The sequence below is a fragment of the Gymnoscopelus microlampas genome (genome assembly GCF_963454915.1).
Source record: "Gymnoscopelus microlampas genome assembly, chromosome: 21".
In the NCBI taxonomy this organism is placed as follows: Eukaryota; Metazoa; Chordata; class Actinopteri; order Myctophiformes; family Myctophidae; genus Gymnoscopelus; species Gymnoscopelus microlampas.
In genome coordinates, this window is record NC_139958.1 from 25,214,939 (window position 1) to 25,227,438 (window position 12,500).

The 12,500-nt window shown below is 43.4% G+C and overlaps 1 protein-coding gene across 1 annotated transcript in view; it reads left to right on the forward strand.

Annotated features, from left to right (window-relative positions):
- Positions 1–12,500, forward strand: part of rc3h2 (ring finger and CCCH-type domains 2) — a 309,407-nt gene that overhangs the window by 296,665 nt on the left and 242 nt on the right. The gene's annotated exons all lie outside the window — the stretch shown is intronic.

Below are 12,500 nucleotides of genomic sequence, written 5' to 3' on the forward strand. Positions count from 1 at the left end.
AATTGGCCTTGTGCTTTTCCCCCTGCTCAGCCTTGGCCTGAATTAAAAGCATGTTGGGCTTTTCAGGGCAACTGTGGTGGGCATTTATAATTGATTATGAGAAATCTGACACACTTGCACCCCAGTAGCAAAAATCTGGAGTGAATCATCTTATCTGTTAAGATTTCCTACACAGTAAATCCTGGCCCTGTAAAGGTCCATTTTCACACTTGAGTTAAACCAACCCTACTACTGTGTAGTGTCTAAAAGCAAACATTCTTCTTTATTTTTTTTATTCTGGGACCTATACTGAACTTTAGATTGGCAATCTGTAAACAGTGGTTATGCGTGCACGTAAATGTAATTGGTTTCTTCGATGAAAGTGTCAAATGTCAAATATGTAGACATTTGATTAGAATTATTGATGACATAAATATACAGTAATGAATGCCACACTGTGGGGATAGCGTTATTATAGTTGTCATAACCATTACCTCAGTGTTAATGTTCTTTATGCTTCCACACAGTATAGGAGCTTCCTGTGTTTAAGTTCCATATGGGATGGAGAATTAATATCTTGGAGAACAAAAGCTGTGTTGGTTCCCCTCCTCCCCTATCCTTCTATCCTTTCCTTCATCCGCCTCATCATCTCTCCATCCACCCCCTCTCCACACAGTAGCACAAAAGCCTGCCACCTGATACCCCTCTAAGGAGTTCTTTAGTGTTGTCTTCAGAAACACACACAAAACACAGACCTGCACGCACGCACACACACACACACACACACACACACACACACACACACACACACACACACACACACACACACACACACGTTATTCCCGCCCCCACACAAATAGACGCGCACATGCATGCACGTAAACAACACACAATCTCACAGATATGCTTACATACAAACAAAATCTCAAAAGGAACACACATATCATGAACACATACACATATGCACACATACTCGCACACACTATAAAGCGTTTGTGGGGAACTGAGCCCCTATGTTCTTCATCCAAGAAGAGAAATGGGCCAAATGGCATGCAGAGAAACAGACAGAAGGACAGACAGACAGAGATGGTCACCCTTTCAGTGCATTATTCAGGCAATAGTGCACAGCCAGCAAGAGAGAGAGAGAGAGAGAGAGAGAGAGAGATTGAGAGAGAATGAGTGAAGCCGTTTTGTGGCGCACATTGAAAATAAGTGATTTCTAAGCAAATTCTGTTCTTTTTGGTGAGCAGCATAAACTAGGCGTAGAGAGAGATACAGAGCAACAGAGGGCCTCAGAAACAAGGGAACAGGTAAAGAAACAAAGGCATTGAGCATTTGCACTGTACTATTTAATACTTTGTCGTACAAAGAAGTATATCAGGCTCTAGTGCATAAATCACTGCATGGGTGTATAAACCCTTGGTTCAATGACACCTGGCTGTCTATCCACTATCAGGACAGGACATGGGGTGGTGTGAGTGTGAGCGTGTGCGTGTGCGTGTGCGTGTGCGTGTGTGTGTGTGTGTGTGTGTGTGTGTATGTGCGTGCGTGCGTGCGTGCGTGCGTGCGTGTGTGCGTGCGTGCGTGTTGGCCCACCTTGCTTTATGTCTATGCCACTTTGACACTGCCATCTGCTCCCCGCCAGACTTCAGTCCGGCTCAGCAAGGCACCCCACACACACACACACACACACACACACACACACACACACACACACACACACACACACACACACACTGAGAAATAAAAGATGGTCTGACAGCATGAAATAGTTCAATTCCAACAACCTTGCTGTTCCTGTCCCATGTCATTTCATCATCGTGTCTCTATTGTTTATTTTTGCCCTTGTTCGTGTCAGAGCATAGCATCAAGCCCCATATATACTTTGTCACACGATGGCGTCGCATGCCAAAAATAGTCGATCTACAAGCTCACAGCGTGTCGCGGATGTCCTGACAATATGTCAGCATCAACAAAGGAACCGCTTCCTTTTTTATGCTTCCATGACCGAATGCCATTCAGCACAACAGTATGAGGGGCCATACACTACATAATTCATTCTGCACTCTCACGCTCTCTATACATTCTCATTTCACATACATATATTTTCACTCTACCACACTCACACATACTGTACATTCTCCTTTCACATGCATACATTTCTGCTCAGCACCAGTGCATGCAGCACCACCAGCACATAAAACAAAACAAATAATCACATACAGTAACTTATATTGTCACGTTCACATATGAATAATATACATGACAATCACATGCATATACAGAACACACAGTATATTAAGGATGTCAAAGATATTTAACTTAATATGGTAATGCAGCAGATACTGTTCCACTGACTTGTCTATAGTCTGTTAGCTATTAAATGGCTTATTTTGTCTCATTTTACTTTGACTGGCAGCACATAGCGCTGTATGGCTTTCAGTTTACACACATTTGCACTCAAAAGATCACAATCGAATAAGCTGTGTTTTATCCTTTTAACATAATATGTAAAAATTATGTTCATGTGCATTTTTGTCAATAAAAATGTCAATCAATCAATCAATCTATCTATCAATCAATCATTAGACTGAATTGCCAGAATTTAATACACTTAAATTAATTAAGACATGCTTAAAGTCCAATGGCAATGTCTAAAGGGGGCAATATAGTCTCCAAAACTAAATTTAATGGAAAACTACTAATTAACAATAAGATGTTAGTGGCACAATTAATCCCTCTAAGCTGTAGACAGACACTCCCCTGAATACAAGTTACAGGCTTCAGGCGGCCAATTCAAGCCTCGAGTTTAAGACAGACAGGTGTGACAGTGTGACACAAGAAATAAATTAGGCCTTCTTGCAAACATTGAAGTTGAGTGGAGTGAAAGTGAAAACTAGCTGCTTAGCCACATCGGTTAATTATCACTAGTTAGCTGCAAGTTATGAGTCACTGTGATTTTTTTTACTTTGAGAAATACCAGTAAAGCAAAAACTATTACTACTGTAGGATAAAACATTTTCTTTTACTGTGATGTTAAGTTAATATGATATATTCAGTTGCAATGGGCTGTTTGATGTGTGATGCAACATGCAATGGCCAGTAGCCTAAAGCCCACAAAGCTAATGTGTGCACAGTTGTGGTTTGTTTATGTGTTCTTAGGAAAAGAAACAGAAAAAGACTAGACAGGCCTACTTACTGTGTATTTATTAGGCACCGATTTACGTTTCTGCCGGTGGGTGCACACAACAGTTGAATGCCACGTCACCCCCACATATCCCTGCGATAACCAGCCTGCATGACTTGGGAAAAGTAGCCAAACGCAGTAAGCATGCATTTCAGCACCCTGCGGAATGAACAGCGACACACACACGCACACGCACACACGCATGCACGCACGCGCGTGCACATGCAAACGCACGCGCGCGCGCACACACACACACACACACACACACACACACACACACACACACACACACACACACACACACACACACACACACACACACACACACAGTGTGTTGAGTAAAAATAAAAGAGAATTTAACCAACTTTTATGATTTCATTTGTGATCAAATGTCCTTGTATGAAACCTCATGAAACCTCACTTCTTAAACCCTCACCTGTACAGTAGGTTCCTCTGAATAAGAACATCACCTCTCAACAAGCAAAGTGATAAAGTATAGAAGATATTCTCAGCTGAGTGATAGAGTATGTCTCTACTGCCGACTAAAACGCTGTCATGAAGAAGGCTCTGCTGCCACCTAGTGGAGACTGGGGAGAGTACAGTGGATCGAAAGATTGAAGTTATGACCGGGTACAGTATGCAGGTGAGGTGGGACCAAGTCCCTATGTTGCAAGTCCAAGTCGAGTCTCAAGTCTTTGCTCTCAAGTCCCGAGTCAAGTCCAAGTCAACACAGCCAAGTCCCAAGTCAAGTCCAAGTCCTCAGCTTTTTGTTTCGAGTCCCACACAAGTCCTTAGCATTTTGGTTCGAGTCCCACACAAGTCCTAACCTTTTGTTTCAAGTCCCAAACAAGTCCTAACCTTTTGTTTCGAGTCCCAAACAAGTCCTAACCTTTTGTTTCGAGTCCCAAACAAGTCAAAATGTTAATTCAAGATATGTAAAGATTTACATAAATCATGAGCATTTTTCACAATTTGCATTTGTTTTAAAACATGGGTTCTTCCAGGCCAACAGAACGCAGATACTGTACTTTTAATATCCTCCTTGAGGACAGGGTTTAAAAGGGCCCTTTTTAATGAATATAATGTAATTTTGTACAATCTGTATGGTAGAGTATGTTACTACAATATAACTTATACAATCAGGGTGGTTGTATTTTGTCTCCCTGCTCTTCTATTGAGACATTTAGATAATGTCAAAGGCCATGTCTCACCTACACAGGATCTGACACAAATTCAGTGTATCCTCTGATCAAGCAGGCAGGCTCTATTATCACGATGGTGAAATTTCAGCACTTGCACTGGAAACCGCGTTCAAATCCGGGGTAGAAGAGGAAATGTATATAGCGCTGAAGTGGTCAATGTATGTTTTGTAGTAATAACCAAAATCTACAAAGTAATTGGTACCTAAAATTTTCAAATAATTGTAGTGGAGTAAAAGTAGGCTAATATCTGCCTCTCATATGTAGTTGAGTAGAAGTAGGTAGCTGATATATTGCACTTTTACCTTAGCGCTAGGTATACTCTTGGTTGCTTGTTTTTGCAGAAAATGCACTTAAGACTTCTGGTGATTAGTAGTTTCGTTCCCTACCTATGTTGAATGCACTTACTGTAAGTCGCTTTGGATAAAAGCGTCTGCTAAATAATGTAGAAGTAAAAGTACTGAAAATTGCAAATACTTCAGTAAAGTAAAAAATAAGTCAAAATTGTACTTAAGTAAAGTACTTGAATAAATGTACTTAGTTACTTTCCACCACTGGTTATAGTTTGCACTTAGCACGCAGTAATGTTAATGTGAAGTATAGGTCTTGCCTTGCATACTGCTTTTCTCGTCTTGTCTATCTTTAAAACCGAAAGCTATAACTGCTGGAGTTGACATTTTATTCCACCTGGCTTCAGTTCCAGCAGCGACGGCAGGAGTGAAGCCGGTGTGTTGTTTGTTTGGTAACGTGCAACATGTGGGCCAGTGTTGCCAAGTATCGGGAGAGAAACAAGCGAACCGACTTCCAAAAACAAGCCAAAAACAAACCAAATTTTGTCCAAAGGTTAGGGTAAATAAGCAGCTTTGGCAACACTACACTAGGTGTCACTGACGGCCGGGATTTCTGACTAATAACATTATAGTTGATGCACACTTTTTAAAACATTTTTGGCTTGCTTAAGTGACTTGAAAGTGACTTGAAGGTGACTTGAAAAGACTTGAATTTTCAAGTCACGAGGGCTCAAGTCAAGTCAAGTCTCAAGTCTTTAGTGTTCAAGTCAAGTCAAGTCTCAAGTCTTTAGTGTTCAAGTCAAGTCAAGTCTCAAGTCTTTGGCATTCAAGTCCCAAGCAAGTCCAAGTCTATTTTTGATTTGGTCAAGCAAGTCTCAAGTCATCAAAATCGGGACTTCAAGTCAAGTCGAGTCTCGAGTCTCGAGTCCAAGTCCCCACCTCTGGGTACCTGTATGTGGCTCTTTGTCACCTCAATTAGCCTATGAGTGAGTTTGCTATTTTATTTAAAGTTCAAGCTAGAGGTTATGAGCTCTGACATAACATGATCTGAACTTCTGTGGTTCTTTCAGATCTGATCTATTTCTCCTTTTCCATTCATTTTGTGTGTGTCTCATGTAGGCCTACACAGTCAGAAGCATATGAAGCTAAGAAGACACTTAGAACCTGCATGCCTGCTTTCTTTTTTTGGGGGGTCTTTCTGTGCTGTTGCTGCCTGTCATTGTCAGTGCTATGCTGTGTATACTCATTTCATTCAGGCTATTGCTATATTGCTGTCATATTGGGGCCCAATGATCAATCATTGGCTGTATTACTTCAAATGTTGTTGCTGGTGTTCAAGCTAGAGGTTATGATCTCTGACTCTGACATGTTGAACTGCTATGGTATGGTATGGTATGGTATGGTATATTTCCTGGCATTAATCAGTGTGGTCAAATAAGTGCTGGTATCATGTCTTTGGGGCTGGAGTAGATGTAGTCAATTTCATGCATGTAACACTCATCTGGTCTGAGAAAGGGGGGTGGGCATTTCCTGGCAGGGAAATCTGTATTGCCGAATAAAGCCCCCCTCATTATAATTCTGTTTTCGGGAATCAGTGTGGTAAAAGTTGGAGTGGGTGCACTAAAATAAATGTTGTTGTATTCCGAGTACAATGACAATAAACATCTTATCTTAAAATATTGCTGGCATCATGTCTTTGGGGCTGTTTAGAGTTGGCGTAGCCAATTTCATGCATGCACCTGGTCTGAGAAAAGGGGGGCATTTCCTGGCACGTACATTCATACTGCCGAATAAAGCCCCCTAACATCAGTGTCAAATAGTGCTGGCAATGCCATCATGTCTTAAAATACTATATGTACATTGTACACAGTCTTGTACCTTCCCATTTTTCTGCGGTTTCCAAATATCTTTATGAACAGAATCAATGGAGTGGGGCTTCTTTGACTTAGCAATGTGGAGGCTGTTCCCTTTGAATGCCTCAGAGTGATACAACATCACTGCTCTCTTGTCACCCCCACATTGGCAAAGAGAACAGCCACAAGATGGTGGTGTTCCACCTCTAAAGTGTTTCTCTGTGAAAGTACATTTCATTATTTTATTATTCAGAATTAACTGAAAATATTTGGATCTCACCTTAAACATTTTCGCCCTCCATTACTCTGTCTCACTAATGTGAGATATGACAGTGAGCATAGACTGTAAAGTATAGGGGATGTGAGTGCAGAGTGACTAATACACGCACGCACGCACACACGCACGCACGCACGCACGCGCACACACACACACACACACACACACACACACACACACACACACACACACACAAATGTACAGTCAGCAAATCTTGGACAAATACCCACACACCCATCAGGGGTACAAGTAACAGCGTCTTCGCCATATTTGGCAGCTACCGATAGTAGAAGAGATTGCACAGAAATTTGCAAGCCGTTTAGCTGCTTTCTTGGCATGCCAAGTTGTTGGAAGCCTCTTACAACCAACCTATGTACACGTCCTAGGCTGCTATACACCTATAACCTACTGTATAGCTCTGTGATGGTATGGAGGAGTGGCTGGTATTTAATGACTTTGGTCATAAAAGCTTCCTCTAAGCTAGAGTCAAAGGTGCAGGCCACTTAAAAAATGGAAACTGATTTGGAGCCTTCATTGACAACAACAACATCGGGTGTATTAGCAGAGAGATGTGCAAAGATTCCAAGATTTTCAGTACAGTTTTTTGGACAGCCTACCAACCAGAAGAGGATCACGACATCGTAGTACGTGACCAAATATGAGAGGTCTAGAGTGCTGGGGACTCAGGCCCTTTAGATTGCCATGTGTGTCCCAGTTATGGTGGAACTCGAAGGGGAGACTACAGCTCCTTGTGAATTGCTATGAAAGTAGGTGTGCAACAGTTAATCAAACTAACCTATTTGATCGATGTGGGAATGAGCCATTTAGCGGCTGGAATTAGTACAGGCCTTGAGGTAACCACACCGGTTGGTTCAACCAACCGGTGTGTTTATTCACCAAACATTTCAAAAAGGACAAACAGGATATAAGCCCTGTGACATGGTGGTGTCCAGCTCTCCACTCATAGCTCTATTCTGTTGTCAACTAGCCTCGGAAACCCAGCCATTTTTTTTGTTGTCAACTGGCAGCCATTTAAACACTATTTGGTATGAGAATGAGGATACTTTATCCTCACCCAATATTTGGTACAGCAGTGTCTACGTGCCAAAACTAAATTATTAATCAGGTATGTTAAAAAAGAAAATCAGACACAACAAAGTATGTAGGGCTGAAAGTGTTTAATTTACAACAACCTATTTAGTTTACATTAGCTGTTTAACTGATCAGATTGATCGGTGCACCCACAAGTTTGAGCTTTTTCTGGTTGTAGAAGTCATTCCTAATTATTTGGATCTGATAAGAAATGTGAGCAGGGATGTAGCATTGAAATATCACATACTGTAAGTGGACACAGCTGACCCCTGACCTGACACATCTGATCACAAAAGTGGCAATGACAACCATGACATTAAAACGTCTGTGATCCAGCAGTCATGCTAGGTTTTCGCTAGTCTCGTGTAACCAGAAGATCGGAGATCTCCGCCTACCGATATGTCTGGGGAAATCTGTAAATCCAATGCTGGGGCTTGAATAGCAGAGAAAACCTCCACTAAGAAACCAACGGCCAATGCTTTGGAAACCAGTACTGATACCATCCTAGTATGAAGGGCAGCCCTAAATTCTGATTGTTAAAGTTTGTTTTAAAATGTCCAAATTGTTTCCACCCAATTAAATGGTGCATTTATTATTTATTTATATATTATCCAAAGTGCTTGACAATGTGCATTACATTCACCTATTCACGCACACATTCACGCACCGACGGCAGAGGAAACCATGCAAGGCACCAGTCTACTCGTCGGGAGAAATTAGAGGTTCAGTGTCTTGCTCAAGGACACTTCAACACTAACTCGGGGGGAGCCCGGGATTGAATGAGGAATCTTCTGTTTCCCAAGCGGCCGTTCTACCTCCTGAGCTACTGGCGCCCTGTGTTCATGCCCCTACATTGAATTTAGATGTATCGGTAGGCGGCGATCTCCGATCGTCAGGCTACGTGAGACTAGGTTCAGAAGAATGCATCAGACTACTGTAGATCACATAATGTCACAACTCTTCTTTCTTCTCTTCTCTGTCTTCGGTCCTTTCTCCTCTTTCTATCTTCACTGGCATACTCGACTTCCTGGGTTTCTTCTTGGGCACAGGATCACCTGATCCCCATCGGCTTTGCAGATTTATTAACTGTGGAGCATCCGGGTGGTTAGAGGTCGCGGATTGGCTAGTCCCCATAGTCATAGGGGAGGGGCCAGCAGGGAGGGGAGGGGACGTATTCTGTGGGGGGTGGAGTCTGATTGGATGTTGTTGATGTTGGTTTTCAGTCTGTCTCGGACCCACCGCCAGGCTGGGTGGTGTCGGGGGGAAGACGGGGGAAGCGAAGCCCAGAGAGGAGGCACCGTGACTGGACAGGAGAGGCTGTGAGGGCTGGGGGTCTGGATGCTCGGGGGAGAGGAGACCGTTTTGGGGAACGGTTGTCACTGAATTCGTCTGACCATGAGTGTGTGTGTGCTGACAGTGTGTGTGTGCTTCAGCCCTTCCCGTTTCTGTTATTTGCATGTGTTGGTGTATGTCTACGTCTGTGCTCCTCTGCTCATCGGTTGTGTTGGATTGCGTGTGAGTTTGTCTGTCCCTTAGATACATTTCCTCTGTGTGTGCATCAGTGTGTTCAAGCTTGGCTGCGTGTGCGCTGTGGTCTCTGTGTGTGTGTCTGTGTGTGTGCAGCTGTGAGCTCAGGTGTGGGACAGCGTGTGTGTTTCTGCTGCTTTGTCTATGAGTGTGTGTATCTCTTTGAACGCGCGAGTGCGGCTGTAGATGAGAGAGAGTGTCATCGTGTATAATAGTGTCTTTATTGTTGTGCAGTCTGAGATCAGAGTGTGCGTAAATGTGCGTGCGCTGTCGAGGGCTTGTTTGTGTGTTTGTGTGTGTATCAGTGAGCGTGTGTAATGGCATGTTAGTATTGGTGTGTGTGTGTAGTCTGGGGTTGGGGTTAGCACTGTGTCGGTTCCGGCTCCTCAACGAACTGAACACCATGTTGCAACCTTTCACCGTACAACGGTGCTTAATCTTCAGATGCACCGCGTTGTAGTGGATCTTCAGAGTTCCTGGGAAAACACGCACACACACCAAAATTAGCCTCTGCAGCATAGCAATATGTATCACATAAACTGTATAAACTAGTGGTTCTCAATGTGTGGTCTGGGGACGCCAGGGGTCCTTGAGGGAGTTCCAGAGGGTTCTACAGCTAAATAATTGATAACATCATATACTGTGGGTCCATGGCAAGAAACACTGGTATAAACTATCTGTAACTCTGAGAGTGTATAAATGGACCCATACGGGTCCATTTGGTTCCATTTGTACACTCTCAGAGTTAAAGGGGTCCTTGAAGTTGCAACGTTTGAGAACCACGACTCTAAACTTTTTTAAAACCATTTTTTAAATGTTTTACCTTTATCATAGAAGCTCTTCCCACATACGCTGCAACACACCCTGCCCTTCCTCCCTCCTGCCGAGAGAGGGAGAGAGAAGGAAGAGGAGGGGATGGGATGGAGGTATGGGGAGGAGAGAGGGAGAGAGGCGGAGGAGGACAGAGTGATGGACAGAGGGTGTAACTTCTGGAAAGCCTCTGAAGGAGAAGAATAGAGGGAAGACTGGAGGGAAGAGGAGAGGGATGGGAGTAAAGACGAGTGGAGCGAGGGAGGGAGGAGAGGAGAAGAGGAGAGATTGGTCTCTTGTTTGGCCACACCCTTCGGCAGGTTGTCGTTCTGCTGCCATTGCAAATGGGTCGGCGAGGGGGCGGGGCTTGACACAGCGTCTGGATCCGATTTGATCCGGACCGTTTTATCCACAGAGTCTCTGTTGAACGGGAACAGAGAGGAAAGAAGGCTAGTACTCTCTCTCTCCACTCTTTTTCTATTTACTCTTCCTGATGCCTGTCTCTGTCTCAGATTGAACTCGCTGGTCTTCTGGGGTTGCCGGGACAGCTTTGTGGGAGGAGTGTTGTCCTAGGAGCAGAGAAGGAGGAGTCATCACTGTTCTAGGATCTGAACAACAAGGAGGACTCAAGCCTAATATATGCTTCGTCACACGGTGGCATCGTGCGCCAAGGATAGCCGACCTACACTCTCCGCGACGCATTATGAGCTTGTAGATCTACTATTCTCGGCCGTTCTTGGCGTGCGACACCATCGTGCGACGAAGCATAAATTAGGCTCAGGTTGCAGTTTTATGGCTCTTTTCAATGACAAGAACTAAGCGAACCGTGCCGTGCCAACGGCACGGTTTCAGATAAGGTTCTCAGAACCTAATTTGGGCCCTGCTCAGATGGTGGTACTACTGTAACTCAAACTTTAAAGTTTGCTTTTTTATAAGGTTTTATTTTGCATTTCTTGCGCTGGTTATAATAACCCGAAGATGATCCACAGTGGATCGAAACATTGTAAACATTTTGCTAATAAAGACGTTTTGGTTTGCAGGCTCTACTTCTTTGATGTACCCACAGTCGATGTGCGTATGGTTACATTTCTTTTCCGGTTATAATGGAAACAAAATGACATAACTTCACAGGTTGTGGAAATAAATTAAACAAAGGATTGTGGGAAGCATGGCTACATCTTTGTTGAGTTTACCTTTGTGGGAGGAGCCAACTCCAGTAGGAAATGGGAGGCAGCACTTGGGGGGTGGAAGGGGAGGAGCAGAGGAGATAGTCCTCTGCCAGGGAAGTTTTCAAAATGGTGCGCTGTGTTGCCGGGCGGATTCTTTTTCTTGTCAAAATGTCCAACTGATGTGGCTGCACTTTTGGAACGTCCTCTCAGGAACACTCCCAGAGTTCCCAGTGCTCCGACAGCTCTCCCACGCTCCATGTTCGACTGACAGCTCTCAGGGTAGCGGTCTTGCTCTGTGTCGCCATGGAAGGGGGGACAGGAGGACGGGACTATGGAGAGGTGATAGGCTGTTACTAGGTGATGGACGATGGGGCGTGTCTCTCCGAAGCGAAGGAACTGTCTGAGGATCAGTAACTCCTCCTCTGCTGACATCATCACCCAGTGATCTAACACCATACCATCAAACTGGAGAGAAATATTATTATTGATATGATCTACTGTCTTAGATGCTAATTCATGTGTGTATATGTTTTGTATTGGCATGTGTTGTACCTGTAGCATGTAACCTCTGATGTAATCTCCGAGACTCCAACCCAGAGTCTCAATGATATCAGCGACCTATAACAGACAATGAAAAGGTAACAGAATAATTATTCTGATCAACAGCCCCAACTGCTGTACATTATCCTTTAAATTGCATTAACCCAATAAGACCGGGAAAGCAAATGTGTTATTTTAGATTTGAGCTATAAACATTATTTTATACTTTGGCTATTCAAAAATAGCAGATATACAAGCTCATTGCGCGGCAAATCTTTGAATATATATATTTTAAAAGCGAACATCTGTAACTCAAATCTTTGCTTCTGGGGGTCCCTGAACTAAATATTTTGAGATGGGGGTCCGCAGCCAAATACATATAATTTTGGGGGTCCTTGACATGACAAAGTTTGTTATATAATATTATAGCAACATAAGTGTTTCAGAAACATTTTTAGAAGACATTTGTATAATCAGCCTCAGGTCTTATTGGGTTAAAATGTGAATCATTCTCCACCTGATCTGGAGTCAGGACACTGTACAGGCGATCCAGCAGGATCTTGAGTCTGACAGGAAT